This window comes from Gorilla gorilla, chromosome 7, assembly GCF_029281585.2.
Source record: "Gorilla gorilla gorilla isolate KB3781 chromosome 7, NHGRI_mGorGor1-v2.1_pri, whole genome shotgun sequence".
NCBI lineage: Eukaryota > Metazoa > Chordata > Mammalia > Primates > Hominidae > Gorilla > Gorilla gorilla.
The window spans coordinates 98,373,786-98,387,155 of NC_073231.2; the positions used below are offsets into that span (position 1 = coordinate 98,373,786).

The following is a 13,370-nucleotide window of genomic DNA, read 5'->3' on the forward strand; positions in this document are numbered from 1 at the left end:
ATATTATTTGAGTCATTGAATAAACCCAGGCTGATTGCACTAATATGATTCCATTTGCAGGAAATGAAACCTCCTCAACCATTTGCCTCTTTAGTATTTCCCTGCTTCTGAAAGTCAGGGTTTTGTGGTCTAATATTAATGCCAAAGTTTTCAGTTTTGCTTGAATGCTAAAATTTTTCTTTTTAAAGTAAGGGGCAAGGTGACTTTAATATGGACTATTCCAGAAGGACTTCGTTATGAGGACAAACATAGATAAAGTTAAGCCACTGCTTTAAGAGATTATCTTCTCCAGCCATAGTAACAAATTCATGGGAATAGTGACCTTATGGTTGTTTATAGTTTTCTGATTAAGATGCAACATCATTAGTTGCTGTTATATATGTATCTATACTTATTTAGATAGTCTATATTAAAGATATCTATCATAACTGGAGATTTCAGAGAAAATGTAGAAGAGAGAATTACAAATGACCAAGTAAAAACTCAGAGACTGGACATATTAAGTATAGGCTAAATAAATGTATCCTTTTGATTAAAGAGTAGAAAGATGAAGAGAAAGTTTAAAACAATATTCAATTTCATAAGGAGTCATTGTCCATGTTAAAACAAAAAGTGTCCTCCCTTTTAAACCTTCTGAATGCCCTACACTGCGCATCTTTGAGGGATCCACTTAGTAAATGCTGTCATTGAATCATTTAATTACACCACTTGCTTAATTCAATTATGAGGAGGCACTGGATATTAGCTGAGGCAGATGAATTTTTGTTCTCAATTGTTGCCATGCAATAGTGTCCAATGTCTAAAACCTGTCTCGAGTCTTCTCTCTTCTCATGAATTCCTAGATAACTAGAAAAAAAAAGTTTATAAGTACTGTGCATTTTCAGAGAGAATAAATGACTATTTCCAGCATTATTTGCAGAACTGCATTTCTGGAATATTAACATCTCTCTATTCTGGTTAAAGAATATTGGTTATAAAATAGGTAAATATATGAGACCTGTTATAAAGGGTAATTTTTAAATTTAAAAGAGCTATTGTACATGATGCTTTTATTTACTAAACTTATAAGAATAATTTTCCTTTCTCATATATATATTGGCTAGATCTTTAGCAGCTTGAAGATATTTACAATATAGTTTTAGATTGGGAAATACTCGTGTGTTAAAAAAAAGATCTTTGGAGAGCTCACTGTAGTATTTCATCACTAACAGCTTTCAAATATGCAATGATTTACATCTTTTCTAAATCCACAGGTAATGTTAAGAAAATAGTTAATAGTTTGAAGAATAAAAAGGATGCAGAGACTTGGGGGAGTCAACAGCTTCTTAACCATTCAGTCACTTCCACAACTTAGTTTCTGCCCCAGCACCCACTTCCATGTCATGTTTCCATTAAGCACTAAGAACTAAAAATAAAGTAATTATGTCACAACTATGTAATCCAATCCAAGGAATCATGCATTCTTATTTCAGTAATGCTTCTATGTATAAATATTTCAAGAATAAAGATTACTTTTGGGCTCTCTGGCTCACCAAAACTCAACAACTCAAAGTATAATATTTACAAAAAAGAAAAGTAACATTTTGGACCAGTATTCACAGAGCTGTCTTCTAGATAAGGCATTAAGGATGGGAAAACTCCAGCTTCACCTCCAGCATCCTGGAAACTAAACGGAGAAAAGACCTACTGCCAATTCTGTTGCGTCTTGATCCCTGTCCAATCCCACCTCAGCAAGCTATGTTTCACACCCCCATTTCCAGCACGCTTGGAGGAGCACCCAGAGATTTGGAAGTAGGCTCAAAGCTTATCTCGACTCTCCAGACATCAGCAGTGTGAAAAACGGGACTTTTTAAAATAACATTTCCTACTCTTCCTGCTTCTGGTCAAGCCAAAAATTCCACAGAGACCGTTGTTCTCATGGAATGCTGGCACTTCCTCTGCAAGGCACAGCGAGAATCTGGACGTGCAGAGGGATGTGGAGATTAAAACTGATTGAAAAGTTTCAAATTAGGAGCACAAAAAATGTTAGGGAAGCACATTTAACAGAACTAGAGTTCTCAGGAACAGTCCATGTATGAGCAGTTTCCCTAATGACAAAGTTGAAGTCTAGCCAGCACCCCCACGGTTCACTGACAACATGGGTTTTACCTCTAGAATGTATATGATATCCACAGAGATACACAATTAGTGACTTCTCATTCAGTCCAATCTATGAGAACAAAAGTTTAAAAATACTCTTTGCAATAAAAGATTTTGCTTACCATGAATGAAAACAATTAGTTGGTAAACCAAAAGAATACTTGATGTAAATAAAATGAATATATAATTTTATTTTTAAAGAGATAATAAGATAGAAAATAAAAACTTTTCTGTGGAGGCCGACTTTTTCAAAGAGCTTCTCATCAGTAAGTGGATTTAAGCATATAAGTATAGTTTTAAGCATTGATAAAATATAGCAAATTAAATGTATAGTTAACATATTAATAGTTACCTAAAGGATGCAAGTGCAGATCAATAAAATGTTTTCTTTTTATGTTCAGAGATATTGAACAAATTTCTCACAATCACAGATATTTCTTTGAAAATTCTATGATTTTGTTTTTTATTTTATTGTATCTATTTTATTGTTTTAAAATTCATTGGTCTATGAAACTATTGGTTAGGAATATCATATGGAACATTTTTAAATAGCCCCTTTTTGTGAAGATTATTTTTAGGTTTGAGTCAGGTTACTTTTCCATCACTGAGGTGAATATGTCACTTGGGTAAGTAACTGAAGGGCATGGTGTTTTAGCAAACCAAAACGTAAGCAAATATCCTCATTGCCAAGAGGAAGACAGTGTGGCTCTGTCTGCCCACAGGTTGCAGAAGACTGAAGCATTCAATCTTCAAGGCATTCAACCTAAATAAAAAACACATCATCCTATTTTTTTTTAAGTTTGAAGTCTTAGATTTGAGGGGAGAAGAAATTTTGTGGGAACCAAGGACAATAATTGGGGAACGACTTTCAAATCTTTAATTCACATTGAATATGTGTACTTAATATCAGTATGTCCTTTACACAGATAATAAAGCTTTTAAATTAAAACAAAATGCAGATGTAGCATTTGAATTAAGCTTTTCTCTGAATACTAGCTGTAAAAATCACTTACAGTTCTTCTATAAACAACTGTCTATATTTTTAAAGCTTTTTTATAAATGGGATTTTTTTTCCTGGAATATTCAAAGTCTAGAACATCCAAACTGGACCCTCTTCATGCCCACATAGGAGTTGCACATGAATATGTAGATAGGAGACCACAGAACCTAGCAGCTGAGGTTCACCTTTCCAGGATGGGTCCACAACCAACATGTCCAAGACTAAGCAAGCAGGACACAGTGTTCTATAACAAACATATGTACCACATTCAGGAATCAGACCCACAAATGAGTCCTCCAAGGATCTAGAGCTCAAGAAGCCAATTTTGAATTGTGCATATTCGTAGTGTAAAGTACACCGCTTACTCATAGTATAAAGCAACAAGAAGGAGGGTAAAAGGAATGGTTTCAGGTTAAGTCACACTGGGTGTGAACCACGCATATACCTCTTACTATCTGTGTAACCTCAGGGAAGTTACTTAGACTCTCTCTGAGTTTCAGTTCCCCATTTACAAAGTGAATATAATAATATTTATCTCACTTTAAGTAAATAGGCTTAAATGAAACTTAATGTCGGAGAATACACACACACACACACACACAAATGTGCACACTTATATTTATGTAAAAGCATGTATACTACTTAATACCTATACATGCTAAGTGATCAATAAGTGCTGGTTTAGACACCCCCCACACTTTTTTTTTCTTTCTGTTGGAATATAAGCCAGAGTATTTTACTACGGCCAAAATTAAAGTGGAAGAGAAAGGGTTATGCCTTTTGTAGATTTCTCACTAATCAGTCCTCATAGTAGATGTGAAATATATTCACTATGACTCAGAATTGTGGGAAAAGTAATCTTCTCACTCTTAAGCCTGCCTCTTCCTGTTCTTAGGCCCTTATTCTTGTTAATTGTGGTGGAGATGGGCGGAAAGCAGGAGGAATGTTTGATGTTAGATGTGAGATGATGGCAAAGTAAGCAGTTAAAATCACACCCACTTCTAGTATATTTTTAGTCAAATTAAATTTTATCCTCCATTAGAGTTGTTTATCTCTCAAACTGTACCCCTCTCCCCATTTCCAGAATGACATCTGGTTAGGATCAGAGCTATTGTAGCCACAGCTTGGGCCTCCTGTCCCACCCTGCCCTTCGTATCACTGTGGGTATCTCTCCTTTCCCGAAGCACCCTGAATGCCCACGCTGAATGCCCCTAACTCAATGGTGGAAACACCACAAACATTGTGATTCATAGAAAATGAATAAAACTTCAGTTTACTATTATACATTTCCATTTTAGCATTTATGTTATGATATTCACCAGTGGTTACAGAAAAACCTAGGAGAATGGGTGGTTATCTCTATGTACGAGAATAACACAAACATTGATGTTAGAGTATCCGAAGAGTTTAACCTTTAAAGGGATATTAGAGAACATTCTTCCCATTTCCCCCCAGCTTCTCTGTAGACAGATATATCCCCTCTGAGAAATACTGAGAGCTATAAACTTTCTCGGAAAACTGCTGTTATTGGCAGTAGGTTTGAAAATATGCAGCATGTACCAAGGTAGAAGACTTCATTTCTTAGACAACTTCTCTATCATGGTATCAACCCTAAGCCCTTGAATTGTTGAGAGGTATGAGAAGGGTCAGGTGTGACTGCTATCTCCAAGGACTTCTTTCTTTAACCTGCCAAGTAAACTAGGACCTAACCAATCAGGAGAACCACAGAGCTGTCTGCTACCTAGGCAGAGAGTCACATGCCATCTGGCTCAGAATTCAATATTCAGGATTCTTTGCCTCAACCCATTTTCTTTAAGACAACCTGACATACCCCCATACCAACAGGAAGCTGAGGGGCCAGGCCAGTTGTGTTCATGACAATCATATAAGACTTTTGTTGCTTTTCTAGATATATTCCCATTTCTTTCCTGTTACCATGTAAACCAGAAAATTCGCATCCATCGCTCACATCTTAGACTTTGCTTTTGGTTATCCTGGCTTTAAATCTTTGGCTTCATTTGTAAACCTTAGTTAAAATTCACCTCTTTCACTTCAGGCTAAAGTACCTTGGCCAGGATAGCCTGCTTTCACTAGGTCCTGGCTTCTCAACTCCTGGCTCATTCTGCTGCCTGGTAGCCCAGGGAAGTTTCCAAGTAAAGGAATTCAAGCAACAAATGGTATCAATTAAGTTTTGATCTTTTCTGAAATATATGCAGTGTAGGAGAACCAGTAATATTCCCCCAAACCTGATGATCTTTAGCTATTGAACATTGTGTTCGTTTTATTGTTCTAAACCATATTTTAGTTTGTGTCTTCAGGAAGCAATTGGTATGATTAGGCATGAAAAGCAAAGTTGGATTAAAACAAAGGCCAGAGGCGGGGGGAAAAAGATAGATCATACAAGTAGCACAGGTATTCAGGAGGAAAGAAAGAGCAAGAAAGTGAACCTTGTCCTCTTGTAAGCACAGCTGGGTGGAACAACATTTATGCAATACCGTCTATGTGGCAGACACTGAGCCAGGTGCTGCTTCATGACGCCCTGTTTAATCCTCGCAATGACAATGGGCAATTTGTTTTAGTCTCTGTACTTCTCCTCAAAGGAAAGCGAAGTTCAGATATAATAAATAATTTGCTCAAGATCACACAGCACTAAGGACAAGGGTAGGGTTTCAAATCTACTTCCATTGGACAAAGCTACTCCTGTCCCTGATTTCTTTCTCACAACGTTGTACTCTGGGAGGAAGATAACCAAAGAGAGAACCCTATCATCCTTGTAAAAGTCTGTATTGTCCACACACTTTCTCCATCTTTTCAGCTGTGTGATTAAACCCACTTGCACTTATTTTCCTCTGGTCATGTTTCCTTTTATGTAGGGGCAACAAAGCTCAGCACTGTAGTATTTATTACGTGTCCACATCTGCATAACACCTTGCTACCAAAAGGAAAAATAAAAGGCAAGCGAAAATGACAAAGGCACTGCCCTCTGGAACTTTATAATCAATAACAGATGGGTGAGAGGTGTGGAAAAAGGGACCTAGCCTCCCAAATAAGTGCTCAGCAAACCGAGAAATGAATGAATGGAGACCCAGAATCAAGCTAATCCCACCACAGGATCAACTAACAGCACACGGTCTCCCTCAGGAACTGACTTGCCAAGCTTTTGTCACTGTGAGGGAGCTGGGGGAGAGGATGGGTGTGATCATCCTAACCTGAACAATGAAAATCTTCCCAGACCTTCTCCAAACACTCATCCCATATCACAAATTATCTTAAATCAGTTTGAAGCAAGGCTTTTCATCAGCTGTCATATTAGTGAGTCCTTCAGCTCCTTTGAGTATTTTGTTTAGCTCTCATGTCATTCTTTGCTGTGCCACCCATTGTATATGTGTTTGTGTGTGTGTGTGTGTGTGTTGTGGGGTGCAGGAGGATGGATCCAGGCTTTCAGTCATGCAGACAAGACCATCTTGATGCACACAGCAATGATAACGTGACTCAGACATCTATTTCAAAATGACTGTCATTTTTATGACATTTCAAAGTAAAATGAAATTAGGAGTAGAGGAACAGAAAGATGCTTTCCCCAGTGCTTGAGAGAAAGGCATTTCTTCATATTTCAAAAGCTTGGCTGGCAGTAAACTGGGATAAATTGCTGACTTGGCTTCTTTCTGTTCAACTTATTAAATAATAACATTCTGTATAAGGAAAGAAAGTTGTGTAATATATACGGCTATGCACAAAATGGATGAATTATGTTTAGAATGTGTCTGAAGGCCAAGAAAGGAAAGGGTGAGAGGGGGAGTTTGCTGGAGAGCCTTCTATTGTAAATGCATTAAAATCTGAATTAACGGTGAAATGATCCTAGCAATGACATCACGCAATGGCTGTAAAATCTAAAAACGAGAATGGTTATTTTCAGAAAATTTTAATATTTTTTTCTTGCGCATAGTCCAGCAGGTTATTAGTATTGCACACACATATATGGTATTCTTATATAGTTGCTTTCCCTAATGAAATTTCAGTTCCATGCAGACCTACGAATTTAAAGTATTATTTTCTGTCTTCTCAGTAGACTTTTCCTTTTCAGAGATGCATTATTCATTTATAGTTTATTACTCATAGAGAAAAGTATTAATAAAGAAACTGTACCTGTCCAGTTCCGATGTCAAACTCTGTTGAGAAAATCAACTCAGAGCCCAGCTGGTCTAAAAATCTATCACATTTTTACTTTTTTTGGTAGATGTCATCCTGGGCATTGTAAATAGTGTATGTGTACTATATAATTATATTGTCCATGGATTTATGAAACTCCATTGCAGATTTCATTACTTTTTCTTGGTCCACTTATTAAAACTACATTTTACATGGCCAATAATGTAATTCAAGTTGTAGCAAATATGAAACACTGACATGCAGGCATAGGCAAATGATGCCTGAGCAATTTAACCCGATTCACTGAAGGACAGGAGAATTACCTTTTATTGTAATGAACTGTGGAGGGCGGTTCAGGCTGCTTTTTCACATTTGTGATTCTACTATCCACCTTTCTCTCGAAATCCAAAGCCCCTGTCAGCTCATACGGAAAACTTGGATGCGTTTCATACTATCATGCTCTCATCCAAGGGAAGGCGGTGGTTAAAGGAAGGAGGGGCTGCTTGTTGGTTTACAGGAAATTTGAACACCCATGGGATGCTTTTCAGAATCCAAACAGAGTTCAAAACATAAACATTCCACGTAATTTGTTGTTTCCATACATCATTTGCCTCTTAAAAAAAAAAAGACTGAAAAAAATTTTTAATGTGTGACTACAGTGACAGAGAGTGGGTGCCAACAGCTCTCTGGATGGCTTTTTATCTCATTCCCTTAGTGAAAACAGTTAACTAGGCACTGGTGAGAGATTCTGTAGCTGCACAACACAAAGCTGGCGCCAGCGCCAAGTGTGGCATGCCAGATGTGTGAATACATTCTGGAGCGCAGCATCAGCAGCCCCGGCAGCTCGCCATAGCCATTAATCTAGAGACCTCTGGGAGTTCCGGGTAGCGCTGTAAAACCCGGCCCCTGCCAAGGCTGCATCAGATAAAGCCATCAATGCATTGTAAAAAAGACACAAAACCTATTTCATGGGCTGCACTGATCAAGCAATTACAATCATTGACTACATTAAGCAAAGAAACAGCGGGGTGCCCTATAAAATTGACTGCCAACTTGAATAATCAATAGACTCCATGTAGAGTAAATTAAATAACTGAAAAACTATTTGGAAAAGCTGAAGTTAAAAAGCCAATCAGTAATCCCTCATCCATGGCAAAACAATCTTGCTTCCAAAAGATCCTTTGGTTAGCTTTAATTTTTATCACTGGGAAATCCTGGGATGGTGAGCTTGGGAGGAGGAAAATTCCTCTGCCTCTTTTATGCTTTTCTTTCATAGCCGTACATTTAATTTGAATGTTTTGTATAGTCAATCGATGTGTTCTTCCTGTCAACTGTAGCTGAGTGCACACCCAAGGCAGGAAGGCTGTGACTGAAAGTCAACATTCTAAAGAGAGGTATTAAGGTTTGACACGGTTTGTGGTCTAACCTGAGGCTTACAATCACAGGAAGGTTTTTTTTTTGTTTTTTTTTTTTGTTTTTTTTGCTTATATAGTTAGGATAATTCCAAATTTGGAGATTTTTAATTTTAAAATTTTGCATTAAATAATGCCTTAAATGCAGAGGATAGAGGTATGTAAATGCCCTTTTGAGGTTGTTGCTGATTTACCTTGCCACCGCATACCCCCACATGACTTTTTAGGCGATAGAGCAATCATGACCAGATTTCACAAGTTGCATCTTCTTAAACCAGTTTTATCCTTTTTGCTCCACTGGAAAGTGACAAAACATGTTCAGAGAATAAACATCAATATATATTTTATGTTATTGGTGCCATGAAAAGTTCGAATTATTTTGCCAGAAATTATTTATTCATTTATATACACTTGCATACTCGTTTGTTTTGTTTTAGGCAAGGGAAGACACTATTTCATAAATAATTTGCTTATCATATTATTAGAAGATCTAGAAAAAAATGATGGAAATGTGAAAATCATTTTTCTTCTCAATCAAAAAAGAAAAAGCCATATTTTGATGAGATTCCTTTGTGATTAAAATGTAATGATAATAACTCCAGATCACAGAAGCTAGGTTACTTGGTAGCAGTATATCTGGATGTGAAAATGATAACATTAGAAGGATTATCAGTACTTCTGCCTGCTTGACAAAGATATTTTTTCACCAAAAGAGAAAAAAAGATTGAAACCTTTATTGCAGAGACAATACAATTTTCTTTGTAGTCAAGCCTGTTTCTGAAAACCATATATAACAGTAATAGTATGAAGACACCTACGGCACTGATGAATACATCATTAAGCAGGCATTATTGCTGTTCCCACTGAATGTAAGATCACCCTGATATTATGAATAATTTGCATATTAATGAAAATAATATTGAGGTGTATTTAATGTGGCATTTGAATTAACTCTTAATGGCATGCACGTTCTCGGGGCCAGGCTAGAGAATAAACTGTAGGATGAATTTGGAAATAATTGTCAATAGCTGGGCTTTCTGATTCTAGGTATCTAGAAAAATTCTTAGTGGCATTATTTTTAACACAATGATGTGTTTTACAGAGCCTCCTACAGTGGAACACAATAAATTAGTTGTCAATAAACAGCTTGTTTTAACAACACTCTGCTTCCTTTCCTATTAAATCTAATAGGGACAAAAACCCTCTGAAATGTTGTATTTAATGAGCAAACTTTATTTTTTAAAAAACTGCACAAGAAAAAGGAGAAATATGATGAACTAAAAATGATTATGTGTCACAATAAAATTCTCCAACTTGTCAGCTGATGAGATGATAATACTGCCCATAAAAGCAGGAGTGAAAGTGCTGCTGAGCTCCTGATGAAATGTCTTATTGAAACCTATTGTATTTACTTCTTATTAGATTCTGAACTCAAATAGATCTTGATTGTTGAGAGCTTGGGTATTTAAAAGCTTTAAGATTATCAATTACATTACTCATAATTTCCACATCTGCCTTTCCCGCTGCAATTCAGAGACAGAGAAAGACTATTATAACAGCCTTCCTGCAACTTGATTACTGGGGGACTCTGTTACAATGTGCACTTGAAATGCTGTTAAGATGTGAACCTAACTGCAATTTTCAGTTTTATGGAGCTACTCCTACATGGATAGCTTTTGGTAATAATTGAAATAAAATGGTAAGAGACCTGCCAAACCATGAGGGAGACATGGAGGGCCACCCTAAATGCAGACCTCTGCAGCACTGCAAGGAAAGCTTCTGTTTTGGAGTTACACTGTTTTACCTTCCTGCTAAAAATTAGCTTTGTGGGAACTAATATACATTATGACTTAAACAAAATAATTAAAATGGCCATTATGTAATTGAACAGCAGTTTGGTTATGTTTATGCTGGGTAGAAGCAGGCTGTGGGGAGTAGGAACCAAGAGAATTCTCACTGTCAAAATGTTGCCAAAGCAGCACAATTTTTTTCAGAAATGCCTTGTTGTTTCTTAACTCCTGATAGAGGGGACATCTTGGGGCTAGTTTTCACAGTCTCCTGAACATTTGCTGTGTTTTCAGGGTTCAAGTGCCCTGAGAGAAAAGGTTTAAAATAACCAGTTATTTTTCAATAAAGCAGTTCGAAACACAGCATCGTACACATATAAATATTTATCTTGTCTCATAGGCGCTCACCATGTTCAAGAAATGGGACATGAAAGGGTCCACTTGTTCATGAAGTGGGAACTTCAGGTCTAGATTTGGTTTGCTTGTAGAGATGTTTCTTAAGTAACAGGTTTACACAAAAACACACACATGCCACACACAGAGAAATATGGAGGCACTTTCTCAGAAGCAAATAGACAGCATATTTGAAAGGTACATTGCGGATCTTGGGGAAGAAGGAGGGGAAAATGCTGAAGAGATATTTCTCCAGAAATGACTCCTCCTGGGGAAAAATGTAGTCCTGCAATTTTGCCGCTTTAATAATGCTTTTCAATATGTAAATCTTTTTTTTTCTCTCTATCTGAAGAATAAGTCCTGAGACCACAACCTTACTAAATCTAAGGCCTCATCAACTAGTGCTAAGTATAAACGAAGGATCTGTTAGTTTTCAACAATCTCTGTAGAATCTAGAGCATTTTATTGTTCATTGGCTAAAGGTTTCATTCAGCATTAATTTGTGTGCATCTTAAAACATTTAAACAAATATAGAAATCAGGCCAAAATGTTTTGGGATTTCTATTAAATCCATTTACTGTTAAGAAAGAAAATGTTTCATCCTGGGTGAGCTCAATTTCCTCCTCCCCCCAAGAAAAACATAATCAGAGAAAATAATTAATGTGCCTTCACCTAAAGGAACAACAGTTTACAGGTCCCATGACAGTATTTACATGTTCAGAAATATATGGAACACATGTTAGAATTAATCAGGACAAAGTGCAAAATGCTCTCAATAGCTTCTCTATAAAAACAGACATTGAAATGCATTTTTCTACATATAGTTACCAGGTTATTCAGAATTGCCATAGACAAAAGTAAAAATCACCCTGTTAGAAACTAGTTTAAAAAGTTTTTGTTCACAGAAAAGAAACTGCCTTTCCCGCTGCAATTCAGAGACAGAGAAAGACTATTATAACAGCCTTCCTGCAACTTGATTACTGGGGGACTCTGTTACAATGTGCACTTGAAATGCTGTTAAGATGTTAAATGCCTAGAAAGAATTTATGGTACAAGTGTTGATGTCTAGCAATGAATTCATTAAAAAAATAAATGCATGGTAGCTGTATCACTGTGATGCTAAAATAGAAGCATCTAGTTTAGGTAGATCCCAAAACTCTCTCAGTCCCCAACACTGGAAAAAAAAATGCACCTTCGGAATTTCTTTATTCTTTCATAAAATCATGGGAATCCAGCCTGTCTGTGATTAACCTGACCTATTAAAAAGTAGACCAGTTTCAGTTCATCCTGTTTTAAGTACTCTTGGGCCTTCATTCTGTCTCCTATTCTTTGCCCTTCTTCTTTCCTCAAGGATATAGAAAGGAACTGAACCCTCCATGGTTTGAAGTCTATGATGTATGCCGAGTTTGCTTCTTGTTTACAGGAGCTGGCCGTCACTCATGAGGAATATCAGACAATGCTGGTAGCAGACAAGCATTTGAGAGCTCACGACACTATCTGGCTCAAGGCCGTGTGTAGCAAAACAGAGACGCACATAAAGGATGCAAAAAAAAAAAAAAAAAAAGCTGAACAGAAGGCAGAAGGGTGTGTCCTGACCAGTGACCACACCAGGTGTAGGGCTTATGTCCTGCCTTATTTTTAACACCCTGTCTAAATTTTCTATTCAGTCTGTCACTTTCCTCATCACTGATACAAATATAGTATTAACTAATCAGCACCGGGGCTGTGTTAATTGAGCATTAATTAACCATTTTGGCCTAAAACCTGTGGCAGAATCCATAAAGCCAAAAATTAAAAAAAGAAAAAAAAGAGAGAAAGAAATACACAACGCTTCGATAATGTCATCCAATTTTATTATTAAGAAACTATTCGCACACCAATATGTGCTGGTTTAATTCTATCCAAAAGTGTTTGTGGCATATATTTGGCAAGTAGCATCAGGGTTGCCAATTTCCAACCAGGACTCAAAGGAACATTAAAGGAAATCTTTTTCAATCACCTCTCTGATTCCTAAATTCCCTGTATTTAATTCCCTTCAGCTGACAGGCTTGGTCTTCCCTAGACACCTTTAATAATTGGGAATTTACTACTTCTCTGGACTGCCTGTTTCATGTAAGAACCCTGAGTGTTCTTTAGAGGAACTTTAGAGACAGTTCCCCTTTATCCCTGAGCTGGATATTCCAAGGTCTGCATTCTTCTACCTTATATGTGGAAGGTTAACTTTCTCTCCCATAGTTCTCCTTTCAAGTATTGATGAGCAAGATCAGCTCTCTGCCTATCCACTCCTGATTTATTCACCAATTGCTTCTGCTTCTTAATTTTAGGGCCACTCAATGTTTTGGTTACCCTTCTCTCAGTTTGCTCTAGTTTTTCTATATTTTTGCAAGTCCCTCTTACTTTTACTCATTATTTTCTTCTTTTTTTAAAAAAAACAAAAGTTAAGTTTCTTTGGGGTCAGCTAGATTTCTCCATCTTTACTTGAACTGTGGA

The 13,370-nt window shown here is 36.9% G+C and overlaps 1 long non-coding RNA gene across 1 annotated transcript in view; it reads right to left on the reverse strand.

The window, feature by feature from the left end:
- LOC129524064 (uncharacterized) overlaps positions 1-1,893 on the reverse strand; it is a 43,385-nt gene extending 41,492 nt beyond the window's left edge. The window contains exon 1 of the long non-coding RNA XR_008667721.2: positions 1,727-1,893. This is a non-coding gene — a long non-coding RNA (uncharacterized lncRNA). The remainder of the gene's footprint in view (positions 1-1,726) is intronic.
- Between the last annotated feature and the right edge of the window lie 11,477 nt (positions 1,894-13,370).